Genomic DNA, 14564 nt, shown 5'->3' on the forward strand with positions numbered 1-14564 from the left:
CTTATTACTTTTCCATATTGTTGGTTCATTTGATGGACGATGGATCTTGTTTCCATTCTTTCGTTTTCGCATTTTCTATACATCCGTTTGACGATTCAACGTTTTTTTGTTTTTTTTTCAACATAGCTTTAGATTGATGCTTTGACATTTTTTTGTGATCACATTTGTGAAGGATTCCACAACATGTTGACTTGTAGCCCATTCCCAGTAGCACTCGTAAGTAAGGCGTGTGTGTCAGCAGAAAGGGAGGAGGGTGGGTGGTTCCAAGTGAATGGTTTGCGGCAGGGGTGTGTGATGTCCCCATGGCTGTTTAATCTGTTTAGATACCTTGGAGTGGACATTGTAGAGAATGGAACCATGGTGGCTTAACTGTGTCATAGGGTGGATGAGGGGGCGAAGGGCCTAGGAGCATTGAGGGAAATATGGAAAAAGAGGTCTCAACCTGGGAGAGTGAAGATGGGCATATTAGTTCCGATGGTGTATGAGTGCGAAACATGGGCTGTAGATTAAAGTGTGAGGAAGAGGGTGAATGCGTTGGAAATGAAACGTTTGAGGACCATATGTGGTGTGAGAAGGGTTGATTAAGTAAATTTTGATGAGGGAAGAAATAGGTTTGGCTAGATGGAGACTAGTTGAGAGAGTGAAGAGTGAGTTGAAATGGTTTGGGGTGAGGATAGGAGGATGTGGTTTTAGTGCATTACATATGACAGCCAGAGAATGGATTTTGGAGAAGCCATTTCTTCGTCTGTTCTTGGCGCTACTTCACTAACGCGGGGAATGGCGAACATTTATAGAAACAAAGATAGATAGATAGACAGACAGGGAAATAGGATGATAGACATATAGATAGATAGCTACTGATAGCTTGACTAATTGATTGATAGATAAGCACATTGAGAAACGAAGTTGGTAGAAAAGGAAAGTAAGGCACCAATGACAAAAAAACTAAGCAAAAATGAAACAAAGCCATCAAAATGAAAACCCCGTAGCTGATATGTTTGATTTTGAGTGGGTTTCACTCATGACCACAGAAAACGGGTCATTAGCTAATATTTAGGTTCTAAACCAGGTTATCAGCTTTAACGGGGCTGGTTCAATACACAGCGATAGGTATATCGTAGGGCACTTACCATTCAAATCTTAATCATTTATCGTAAAGTATGGAGAGCAGTTGAACGTCAGAGGGCAGGTTGTTATATGAACTGATCGACGTCCTTGTCGAAGATTATGAGAAAGACACCTGACCCACTAAGAAGGCTGGTGATTACAAACATAAGGATAATACGCTTGGTGATTCGAAATTTCACTGAAATATTGCTGATTAAAAGCCTATTGGACGTGGGGCTAAACGCGTGATACAAAGATTAAAGGTAACCAAGCAACTAAGAGTTAAGGGTTAAGAGTATTGGTCAATATGTGATTAAAGAACTGTTATGATTGGAAGTTGAGAGATCGGAATGATACTGCTTACAAGCCAAGCCATGAGCGGCCTGGTGAACAAGGAAAAATAAACGAGGGTACGCAGGCAGTGGCGAGTGCACATAAAGCTGAAGGACGAAAGAGAAGTTTAGGAAATTCTTGATAGGCGAGAAATGTCAGATTAGAAAAAAAAATAATAAACACAACTGAATGCCTGAGTAGTGCATAAAGAATGAGGTCAAGGGTGTCTGGCAACACTGGAGAAGGTGAGTCCAGTGGGCGAGCTAGGTTGTTGGGTTCCTCTCTCTCTCTCTCTCTCTCTCTCTCTCTCTCTCTCTCTCTCTCTCTCTCTCTCTCTCAGATACTTTCCATTTTAGTAATTGGTTGTTGTTGTTGTTGTTCGTGGAGTGGAGGTGTTTGATGTTTGAAAAGGGAAAATATACGAATTCTCAAGTTCCGTGAAGGTGAGGGCTTCATCCGAAGCGAGACAAGAAATATATTTAAAAAAGAAAACAACAACTCGGGGTACATCGTCGCTTACATACGCTTGGGTAGATGACGCGTTAGGAATCGTATGTTTCAGCTCAGCGGGGAGAAACACATCTCACAAGAAGCGTTATATATATATATATATATATATATATATATATATATATATATATATATATATATATATATATATATAACAGGTAGGGAGGCAGTATCCAGCACAACAGGGAGGGTAAGCGGACAACTTTCACTTTTGTGGGGAAATGAGCGAGATGCGGGTCGGCCGCTAAGGAAGGGAATCCTTCACCTGCTTCACTGGATATGTTATCAACTATCACTGCCAGTTGGCTGATGATGTTGCCGCTTCAGACACGGTATGTGTCACTGCAACGGGCAATACACGCGTCAGCATACCACATAAGGCATGTGGCACCTCTACAGTATCACCGCTGTAGACACGGCGCGTCTCATGTGCAATCGTTAGAGACAAGGCGTGTCCCACCACTATAGACATGACATGTGTCGCCTCCAGAGACAAAGGCGCGTGTCACCACTGCACACACAAAGCAGGATATTTGTCAACAACTGCCCAACAAAATTCTCCATTAACCCAAACCATTTCTTCTGCTGATGCCACATGCGAAAACATGTCCCACACAAACGTGACCTGGCCTCCGTTGACAGAAAATACACTGATACATATACAGACGCAGTGACAGACACAAAAGACGGACCACAATACGTGCTCATCCCACGGGGCCCGAGAGTAATTAATCAGAGTTTTCAGTCGGAAATAATAGTCGACATTAATACTGCGATCAGGTAACGTCAAAATGAATATTGCTGTTTTAATCCAGTGTTTCCACTGATGAGTTAAAGTTAACGGTGTCACAGGAGACTGGAGATTAAAACGATGACAGCAAAACCTGCATCGCGATGACACAACGGGATGGTTCTCAGAGGAGGTTAGTTACTGACTTCGGGGAATATCTTCGGTTGAGTGCATACCGTAAATAAAGGGAATGGAAGAAGCAGTAGGTATGGCTGGACACACTAGAAGCAGTAAGTATGGCTGGACACACTAATGAACACCAGGTTATTGGTGTACGACCATGGTCAGGTCGAAGGTTAATTCTGTTTGTCATTTGTTTACAGGAGAGAGAGAGAGAGAGAGAGAGAGAGAGAGAGAGAGAGAGAGAGAGAGAGAGAGAGAGAGAGAGAGAGGGGGGGGGGGGGGAAGGGAGGGAGTACGTACCTTCTTACTGCAGTACTTTCGAGACGTTGCCAAAGGGCAGGGCTACTAACTGTGTTATGTTTTGAGACGGAGAGATTTTTCGGATTGTTGACTGAAAGGCCAGCTGCCCAACCTGTGGGTGAAGCAGAAAGATAAGACAGCTACTTGAACCAGAGGAAGCACACTTGACAGCCACTGAAGTGCTGGCTCACAGTGCAACCGTCACCTATCCTTCTCGGAGAGAGAGAATGAAGGGGTGAGTGAGAGAGAGAAGGGGGAGGAGGAGGAGGAGGAGGAGGAGGGGTTCATATGCAATGTACCTGCTTGGAAATCCCAATACTAACCTGGATCGGTTAGGAAAGCTTTACCTGGGAACTCAGGCTTCTGTACAGGTATCAGGATTTTCCCACTATGGCTACTGGACGAGATCAGCCCACAGGCCTCCTCCCTACCTCCCTCACTCTTTCCTGTCATGCCATTCTCCAACATTTACCTCACCTTTCCCTACGCCACTCCCTCCTCAGTCGTTTTTGTAACCAGTCACAATTGATTGTGTTTTCGTATGTGTGTGTGTGTGTATGATTATTTGTGTGTTATGAGGAGAGAGTTTTACACTCATGTTGCCCCGTCTCGTAACCTTGTATGTATATATCATGTCTTTACTCATATACGTATACGTACACATGATCGCAAACCCACACTGATTTAAGTCACGTTAGAAAATAGCATACCTCAAGGTGGCCCAAAATTCTGAATCCAGACCACTGGTCTTAATCTATTCATCATATTTAGGTCCATGTGGTAAACATGCAAGTCCCTCCTCAAATACGGTGCTGCTGTACAACGCCATCTGATACCGTATAAGAAAATAAGTAATAAGATGTGAAGGAGAAGTGATGTACTGGTTATGAAAGTACTTGGCAACTGCACATCCTGCTCGTGGTCCACACACCTTAGCATCATCTACAGCAGTTTTTGTAGCATACAGATTTGAATGGACTCTCCCGTATGTTTCCAGCGCGGTCGTCTGACATCCAAGGCCGGATAGAGATCGCTGGTACAGTGTTGATACGGCCTGTGTGTACCAAATATATATATATATATATATATATATATATATATATATATATATATATATATATATATATATATATATATATATGGGAATGAAGGTTTATACCATTTAAACATAATGATGGATAAAGCTTCGTTCGGCAGACCACTCCATTGTGGCTATAATTGATCGTATGATTTTTAGTCAATTCACAATGACGAAAGTTGTTGCAAGATACTTCCTGTCTTAAACAACAGGACTGTACTCAGGCAAGGCCGAAATCATTTACCAGTCATCAGGTATTGTCAGCAATGTGTCCGGGAGCTGGGCACCGTGAATACACGAGGGACGGCGGGTTGCATGGCGTCGCCCGAGGGAGGCTTCTCCAGGGTGATTGGATAATATGATGGTGGTATAACGGAGCTTCAGCCACCACTGAGACAACGCATCTGTCTCTGGTAGTCATTTGTATTTTCTAGGTTATACACACATACACACACACACACACACATACACACACACACACACACACACACACGCGCGCGCGCGCGCATGTATAAACTGGGCGATTCACTTTCTTTTTCATATGTACTCATTTAATACGCAAAACAGATGTCCGATGGTGCTTTTCTACATTCATAAGAAGAGAAAGGCGTTTTCTGTAGCCTGCTTAATATATCAGAGAATAAATTATTTCAAACATCTGACATATGATAGATTCTGTATTGAAGCGAAAAAAGACCTTCACTTACGTCAAGAGCACAATGAAAGGAGCTTCTGATCATCATTAAGATGTATGTTTTTTTTTCCACACACCCCTTCATATATCAAGCGTAGGGGCTGCGCGGGATGAGGACTGGCCAACCCTCACTCTCGCCCACTCATACCGACGGAAGCTCCTCACACATATATACATCCCACCTTATGATTGTGTCCCAAGGTCCAGCCACTCAGGCCGACGGTCTGTTGCAATGCGGAGTACTAGACCGCACAACGGCTGGTGCGGCCACATCCTACGTCAGGAGTGAGGGCGCCCCTAGGTTCAACCTTGAAGTGGTGTCGTCTTGGGACGTGATATATACCTTATCATTGGCACTCACACCCTGCTGAATTATGATGATGATTCACAATACGCTTATGTGAAGCTGTGGCAGAGAAGACTGACGGAGAAAAACAAAGGAGGCTGCAGAGAGAGAGAGATATAGGCTTATCATTCTTGCGAACATTCATTTACCTTGAATTAATTGTGCCGTGTGGTCACCAGTGCTGTTCCGTCTCTCTCTGTCTCGTTATTAATGTATATATTCGCCAAGGACGACCTGCGGCTTCCCTGGTGCGCTACCAGTGATAAGGAATCGTAATTTGTTGAGTCTTGTGTGTCAGCGCTTTCTGCTGCGGTGGCTGCGTGCAGCGGTGCGTGCAGATCTGCTCTTTGCACTGCACTGGAGTGTGTTGCTGTGCTGTTTAGCGTCACATGCTAAAATTCGGTACGTGGGACGCTGCTTTATGTATTAGAGTGCGAACTTTGTGCGGTATGTCGTCATGTGTGCGTCTGTGCATGTGCCACGCTCACCAAACACTGCGTCAGATTCTACCGCGCTGCGTTTTGTGAGGTTCTTTACTTGCTGTACTGCGTCGTGTATTGTCATTGACCCTAGGATGCAGGAGTCATTGTGTTTCGTGATGGAGACACAGGACACTGATTCTGGTGTGTGATGGGGGGAATATCGCTATCCCTGGTGTGTGATGAAGACTACAGTACAGAAATCGTGGTGTATGGTGCGGACACAGCACAGTGGGTGTGCAGAAGGGTACAGGGTGGCGTTGGTTCCCACCATCAGTAATGACAGTGAGTGGCAGTGTTTGAGGCCTATCAAGGCGGCTACTGCAGACCGCGCCTCGCCCTCGCCTACTGTAGACCACGCCTCGAACCCGGCTCCGTGTTCCTTTGTCATATATATATTATTTACAGCAAATTCTTTGTGGTTATAGATTTTTGTGTAATCTGAGATTCTTCTCATCTGTTGCCATCTTTGTTTTCTGGCACACACACACACACACACACACACACACACACACACACACACACATATATAATACACTATTAAAGCGACTGTTTTATATGAAGAATCAGGTCAAGTGTCCAATGTTAAGATGTGTCAAGACTGATCTTCCCTTGTACGTGATATACCAAACAGTACTGTCAAGAACTCTTGATGGAGGTCTGTAGATCGCTCATGTATCCTGTAACCTTCTGAAGCAATCTCTCTCTCTCTCTCTCTCTCTCTCTCTCTCTCTCTCTCTCTCTCTCTCTCTCTCTCTCTCTCTCTCTCTCTCTCTCTCTTTTCACGTCGTATGAGATGTAATAAATGTGTAGGGAAGATGTGGACGGGGTGCAGCAGTGAGGTGTTAAGTTGCGAGTTATTTTTTCTTTTCCTACAACTTGTGATAATGTAATGTTGGAAGGTGTAGCACCCAGCGTGGGTAGGGCGAGGGAGCACCCACCCTGGGGAGGGTGAGAGAGCACCCACCCTAGGTAGGGCGAAGGAGCGCGCACCCTGGGTAGGGCGAGGGAGCACCCACTCTGGGTAGGGTGAGGGAGCACCCACCCTGGGTTGGGCGAGGGAGCACCCACCCTGGGTAGGGCGAGGGAGCACCCACCCTGGGTAGGGTGAGGGAGCACCCACCCTGGGTAGGGCGAGGGAGCACCCACCCTGGGTAGGGCGAGGGAGCACCCACCCTGGGTAGGGTGAGGGAGCACCCACCCTGGGTAGGGCGAGGGAGCACCCACCCTGGGTAGGGTGAGGGAGCACCCACTCTGGGTAGGGTGAGGGAGCACCCACCCTGGGTTGGGCGAGGGAGCACCCACCCTGGGTAGGGCGAGGGAGCACCCACCCTGGGTAGGGTGAGGGAGCACCCACCCTGGGTAGGGCGAGGGAGCACCCACCCTGGGTAGGGCGAGGGAGCACCCACCCTGGGTAGGGTGAGGGAGCACCCACCCTGGGTAGGGCGAGGGAGCACCCACCCTGGGTAGGGTGAGGGAGCACCCACTCTGGGTAGGGTGAGGGAGCACCCACCCTGGGTTGGGCGAGGGAGCACCCACCCTGGGTAGGGCGAGGGAGCACCCACCCTGGGTAGGGTGAGGGAGCACCCACCCTGGGTAGGGCGAGGGAGCACCCACCCTGGGTAGGGCGAGGGAGCACCCACCCTGGGTAGGGTGAGGGAGCACCCAGCGTGGGTAGGGCGAGGGAGCACCCACCCTGGGTAGGGTGAGGGAGCACCCACCCTGGGTAGGGCGAGGGAGCACCCACCCTGGGTAGGGCGAGGGAGCACCCACCCTGGGTAGGGCGAGGGAGCACCCACCCTGGGTAGGGCGAGGGAGCACCCACCCTGGGTAGGGTGAGGGAGCACCCACCCTGGGTAGGGCGAGGGAGCACCCACCCTGGGTAGGGCGAGGGAGCACCCACCCTGGGTAGGGCGAGGGAGCACCCACCCTGGGTAGGGCGAGGGAGCACCCACCCTGGGTAGGGTGAGGGAGCACCCACCCTGGGTAGGGCGAGGGAGCACCCACCCTGGGTAGGGCGAGGGAGCACCCAGCGTGGGTAGGGCGAGGGAGCACCCACCCTGGGTAGGGCGAGGGAGCACCCACCCTGGGTAGGGCGAGGGAGCACCCACCTTGGGAAGAGGAGGAATTAATCTCTAGTACGATGAATGTGTCCTCCAGTAGAACAGACTTATCCTTCCAGTGCACGTAATGTACCCCATCAGTCCAGATTTTGTATGCCACCGTTACAACGATTGTATCTCACCAGCACTGATAATGTATCTCCAGTGCAGATGATGTATCCCACCAATATAACGACTGTATCCCACTAGTATGGTGACTGTATCCCACCAGTATAATGACTGTATCCCACCAGTATAATGACTGTATCCCACCAGTATAATGACTGTATCCCACCAGTATAATGACTGTATCCCACCAGTATAACGACTGTATCCCACCAGTATAATGACTGTATCCCACCAGTATAACGACTGTATTCCACCAGTATAACGACTGTATCCCTCCAGTACAGATAATGAATGTATCCCACGTTTGTGTTTATGTTGCATGAAGAGTCTTTGATTAATGAAGGTTAGGTTCCCAAACACTGGAAAAAAATTTTCTTCCTGTTACACAGAACATCATCAGACCGACATAGAACATCTCCCGACTAAGTCACAGAACATCCTCAGTCTGCCACAGAACATCCTCAGTTTACCACAGAACATGGTCAGGCTTCCACAGAATATCATCAGACTGCTACAGAACGTAATTTGACTCACACAACACCATCCGACTGCCACAGAATATCATAAGACTTTCTCAGAATATCACAACATTGCCACAGAACATGACCAGACTGTCAAGACTCCATCATACTCCCACAGAACATGATCAGACTCTGTGTCACAGAGCATCATCAAACTGTATCACACGATATCCTTCTGTGTCACAAATCATGATCTGAACAAGCCTCTTCAGCGTGAACCCCACCACCGCGGACACAAATACGCGGTGCAAAAGAGGTATCCAATGTTGCAAGGCGATGCGCGTCTCCCTCGTCTATCTCTCAATGAAATGAACAAATTCAGTTCTCGTAGATTCTTATTTCTAAACTAGTATTAGCAATCTTCGTGTTGCAGTGTCATTGTGCTGTGGCCCAACTGGTTTCCTGTTGACCTTGCTAGCTTAGATAGGGGAGCGACTACTTTTTTACTCGAGTTAAAAGCAGTGACAGGCGGTGAGACCTGTCAAATGACTGGTTGACTGTCATGGACATAATGTGGGAACGTTCACAACAGTGAATTACTCGCCAGAATAGAGAATCAACACAGCCACACGGCAGATAAATGGGTACTTGGCGTAAGCTGGGATGTGGATGTCTGTGTATACTAAAGGTAAACACATTATAGTGCTCCCGCCTGTTACACAGGGGTCCCGGGTTAGATGCTGGCTGTTGGAGGTTTGTGTTATATGGAAGTGCGCGTTCAAATGCACTATATTCGTGTATATTATATATATATATATATATATATATATATATATATATATATATATATATATATATATATATATATTATATATATATATATATATATATATATATATATATATATATATATACATATATATATATATAATATATATATATATATATATATATATATATATATATATATATATATATATATATATATATATATATCCCTGGGGATAGGGGAGAAAGAATACTTCCCACGTATTCCCTGCGTGTCGTAGAAGGCGACTAAAAGGGGAGGGAGCGGGGGGCTGGAAATCCTCCCCTCTCGTTTTTTTTTTTAGTTTTCCAAAAGAAGGAACAGAGAATTGGGCCAGGTGAGGGTATTCCCTCAAGGCCCAGTCCTCTGTTCTTAACGCTACCTCGCTAATGCGGGAAATGGCGAATAGTTTGAAAGAAAGAAAGATATATATATATATATATATATATATATATATATATATATATATATATATATATATATATATATAAATTTTTCTTACATATTTGCCTTATCCCGCGTTAGAGAGGCTAGCTTTAAGAACTGAGGAGTGAGCCTTAGAGGGTATTTCCTCACTTGGCCCTCCTCTCCGTTCCTTCTTTTGGAAAATTATAAACGGGAGGGGAGGATTTCCAGTCCCCACTCCCATATATATATATATATATATATATATATATATATATATATATATATATATATATATATATACACGAGTGTAAAACTCTCTCCCCTTGACACAAAAGCTGTGGTAAATCGCAATCAATACGATCCACGTATATACACGCAGTAAAGGGTTTACAAATAGTTATATATCGCAGCGAAACGAGTCTCCTTGGCGGCCCAGATTTCGCTGAGGATTTACGGAAGGTCTTACTGGCTAGTGGAGGGCACTGGGCTATCACAGGGAACGGAAGTGTGCTTCAGGACATTCGTCCACACCGTGAAGGATAATAAGAATTTTTTTTTTCTATTGAAAGGACACTCTTTACTGGGTATTATTTACTAGAACAGAACAATTATATGGTACAACATACAAAACAGCGTTTGGTGCGAGAATATGTTGAGTCATGCTGCTGATATGCGAAGTAGAAGCATTATTAGATGCGGCAGTACTTTACTTGTAGTAACATATACTGTGTGAGTTTGGTTTTAAAACTGCCAGTTCCGCCTCGTATGAGGGCCCAGGACCTAAATGTTTCCCAGATATTCCTAACAAAACAGATTTTCGTGGGTACTCCCGCACGCAAACCCTGCACCCTTCATTAGTTGTGACGGTTGTATTTCTTCTCAGTTTCTGGCTTCGATAGTTCACTAATTCATTTTGCACAGGAGAGAACGATTACAGTTTGTTTAATGGTGAGGATACGAGTCTCCAGAACTAGATTGTATTTTAATATTATGAACTGGGAGAAAAAAAAAAAAAACAGCATTGAACACGAGACACGAACAGATAAGGCGAATAGGCTGGGTTAGTAGTGGAAAGCCAAAAGAGTAGGTTCTTGTGGCTGGGCCTCCTATAAGTGCAAGGCTATCAGATACCGTTTAGTGGGTGGTTGAAAAGTGAAACTTTGGGTCAGACTTTACAGGTGTAATACTAATAGGTATGACCTCTACAGGTAAGACTAGTCTGAGATTCAGCAAAAGTAAATTCTGATAAGGAACCTCCAAACCGTACTCATTTCCTGAGATCTGGAAAGAAGTTGATATGTAGGTGCGCCACGTCATTAATAGGGGACTGACAAGTAGTTTGCTGGCCGATAGCAAGTCGGCAGCATGCTGGAAAAAAGTTGTTAGCGATGACGGAGTCGCTAACAGGACCCTTGACAAGTACAGGTACGCTGGCAGACTCCTGGCGGATGTAGTGGCAAAATCTTGACAAGGTGGTGGTAGGGTTAGTGGCGGGTTGATGATATGACAATAGACTAGTCGCTGACTGTGCCGGTTGCATGACTGCCACCCAGGATGTTGTCGGCTTACTAGCTCTTATTTGCCGGGTGAATAAGGGGCGTTACTAGGATCATTGTCTGGTAGAAAATTGCCTTTCCGCACAGTTCACGAGTTCTGCCTCGTAGCCTGAGCAAATGTAGGCCCTCTTAGTTAACACACGTCTTGGGTTTGGCTCAACTAGGTGGCATCAGTCTGGGGGCTCACAGGTAATAGAATTCCTGAGCTCTTCCAGACCAGATGACACCAGTTGGGTACCGTTGATAAAAGAATGAGGCCTACCGGCTACTAGTTAACACTAACCGGACCATACAGTATGCGTCCCTACCAAACTAACACAGTGCGAGAAAACGTCACATGACCCCATACGTGATATACAATTTGTGCTGATACTTACTTATTTCAAAACATTAATGAGAAAGAAAGACAAAAAGAAAGAAAGTAAACCCATACTTGGACAGGTTCCCTTATAGCCTCTCCTCTAGTATGCATAACAACTGCGTGGTGTACGAAAGCGACCACTTCAGTCTGACTGAACACGATAATCAAATTCCAAGGACCGAGGTCCAGTATCCCTTCTGCCAACATCAAGACACTGTGCACTTCACATTTCGATGTTGTACATCCTTACGAGATATATGCCAAATGTTTAGAATGTGACAGACTTCGAAATCTGTGAGGATATAACTCGAGAATGTGTCGGATTATACGCTTCGCCCGCCCGCCCCCTCGGTCTCCACGTGTCCCTAAGGAGGGACTTCCTAAGTCTGATGCTCCCAACCCTGGATTTGCTTGTTGTTTGACAGGATTACTTGTCTTCTGCAAAGCTATACACGGACGCAAAATACTCGCAAAGCTGGATGCGCGCGCAGACAGACACGCAAGGACAAAACAAAATGTATAACATGCTCATCAACCAAACCAGCAGTAAACGACACAAACACCTGGCAAACACTTGATTGCCTTCTCGAGCACAGCGTTGCGACCCATGAGAACGACGGTACGACCCTTCAATATGATGGTCCTCCCTTTGATCAAGCCCTTAATAAAGGTCAGTTCAAGGCCCAGGCCATCATGCCCGTGGGTCGCAGCGTAGTCCAAGGCCCAGGCCATCATGCCCGTGGGTCGCAGCGTAGTCCAAGGCCCAGGCCATCATGCCCGTGAGTCGCAGCGTAGTCCAAGGCTCAAGCCATCATGCCCGTGGGTCGCAGCGTAGTCCAAGGTTCAGGCCATCATGCCCGCGGGTCGCAGCGTAGTCCAAGGCCTAGGCCATCATGCCCGTGGGTCGCAGCGTTGTCCAAGGCCCAGGCCATCATGCCCGTGGGTCGCAGCGTAGTCTAAGGCCCAAGCCATCATGCCCGTGGGTCGGAGCGTAGTCTAAGGCCCAGGCCATCATGCCCGTGGGTCGCAGCGTAGTCCAAGGCCCAGGCCATCATGCCCGTCGGTCGCAGCGTAGCACTTCTCTTGGGATTGTTTAATGTGATCATGATATCATGTTGGTCTGTGCTAGAGTTGAGACCTTCATCTATGCCTGTGCTTCACTGACATACCTATACAGGAAAAGGTTTTATAATGGATGTCAGGGCTGTCGTCTTTTTGGAGTGATTGCTTTTGGTAGCATTGTGACACACCAAGAGCCTAACCTTTCTGACGATGTAATACACAAGTTTAGCCTTCCGACCGTCTAAGTACTATATTTCGATGCGTTAGCTTCCTCGACGATACATACTCACAATAGGCTTCTTGTGAACGATACAGGTATCGCGATAGCGTGTTAGCCTTTCAGTATACAAGTATCACAAAAGCCCCAGCCGGAGACTTACGTATCCCAAAAGCTACCCAGTAAACAATCCTAAGAATCCTAAGGCGTTAGTTTTCAACAGTAGCGCCATCCCAGTACCCCAGGAGTCTCTCGCCAGTCAAATCAGAACATGCCTTTGCGTCCAGACTCCCATCTCAGGAGTACGAACAACCTGGTCATCCTGACTATTCGAACATCCTCTGAGTACAAGTGGACTGACAGCCCAGATGTCTCAATCATGGAAGCAATCAACATCTTAACCCCTTTTAGAACGACTTTACGACCCCTGAGCACGAAGTACAAACCCTTACGGTTTGACTGGTATGATAGGCCTGTCTTGTGACTCGATCCATGTGGGTCATATCAAAGGCCATCCCATTAGTACCTAAGGATCGTGCCGTCGTGTTGTAGGGGACAAGCCCCTCGGCAATCCAAGCAGTCCTACAGCCTCAGCTTCCCTAAAACCCACACATAAATACAGACTGCTTCGCGCCATGATCGCAGGAGTCGTTACTTTCTAGAACACAGCTTCACTCGTAGTCTGCTGGTTTAGAGGTCTAACGTCGTCATATTGTGATGGAAGTTCTTTCCATATATTACACATTTAGCCCGCAGGAATTAAACATATTTCTCACAGGTGATATGTTATTTCCTCGTACGTCATGAGAGGAACCTGGTTGCTTCACCCAGTATAAGGAAGTTTATACCATGACAGCCAATATGATAGCCTAACTTACTTCTTAGAAATCTTGTTAATGTAATCTTAACGTGTGCAGGTCGATATGGTACTCCCTGGGGTACACCGTCTTAAAATCTTCTACCAGGTTACTTACGGTCGTGTTTGTGTGAAGTTCTTGGCTGTGATGCCTTAACACTCGAGTGTCTTGCAGTGACTTTCTAATGACAAAGAAAGTTGATGAAGTATGACTTAATCCCTTAAGCACAGTAACATTCTCTGGAGTTTATTAACGATGTCATTACTGTTGGTTAATGTCTCTAGCATAGTCTACCCCGAAGACAAAGATATCTTGAAGCCAATGACTTTAGCAAAATTACCCGTGTCCATCAGTGCAAAGAATATGGTTGACTTACACCTCTTCACTAGCATGGCCGTATATCTGGAACGTGAGGAAAGTGTCGAAGGAACATGACAGTCTAAGTTCGACAGTGTTGGCATTGGCGTATTATATCTTTACTTGCTTAGTGAACACTTTTAACCCCATGAGTTTGACACTGATAAGCTTAGGGTACGGTACCTTCACTTTTTTTTTTTTTTTTTAATCGACACAGTAGCTGCGCTTATTATTACGTCCGAAAGCTACGCCTTTGAATACAATGATCGCTTCCATGATTGATGCCTCTGTTTTCAGTACCTGTTGCACAACATAAGTGCAACATGTTTCTTCCTTGAATATGATATTTCTTCACCCACGTGAACGAAAAGATACAACATCTCAGTATAGCTGTTGGACACTTACTTGAGCACTTGGGTATGATGGCTAGGCCTTGGACCTAACCCTTAAGGGTAAGGTCAGTTATCACGCCGTACTCCCTTGGGT

General features: G+C 46.1%; 2 protein-coding genes across 4 annotated transcripts in view; one reads left to right on the forward strand and one right to left on the reverse strand.

The window, feature by feature from the left end:
• The window catches only part of LOC139758077 (ionotropic receptor 21a-like), a 99227-nt gene that overhangs the window by 45807 nt on the left and 38856 nt on the right, over positions 1-14564 (forward strand). The window lies entirely within an intron of this gene.
• Positions 1-14564, reverse strand: part of LOC139758078 (alkaline phosphatase-like) — a 61100-nt gene that overhangs the window by 41520 nt on the left and 5016 nt on the right. The window contains exon 2 of one of the 2 annotated variants that reach the window (XM_071679162.1): positions 3164-3275. The exons of the other annotated variant lie outside the window; for it this stretch is intronic. The gene's annotated coding sequence lies outside the window, so the exon portion shown is untranslated. The remainder of the gene's footprint in view (positions 1-3163; positions 3276-14564) is intronic. 2 annotated transcript variants of the gene reach the window in all.

The sequence above is a fragment of the Panulirus ornatus genome, chromosome 29, assembly GCF_036320965.1.
Source record: "Panulirus ornatus isolate Po-2019 chromosome 29, ASM3632096v1, whole genome shotgun sequence".
NCBI classification, from domain to species: domain Eukaryota; kingdom Metazoa; phylum Arthropoda; class Malacostraca; order Decapoda; family Palinuridae; genus Panulirus; species Panulirus ornatus.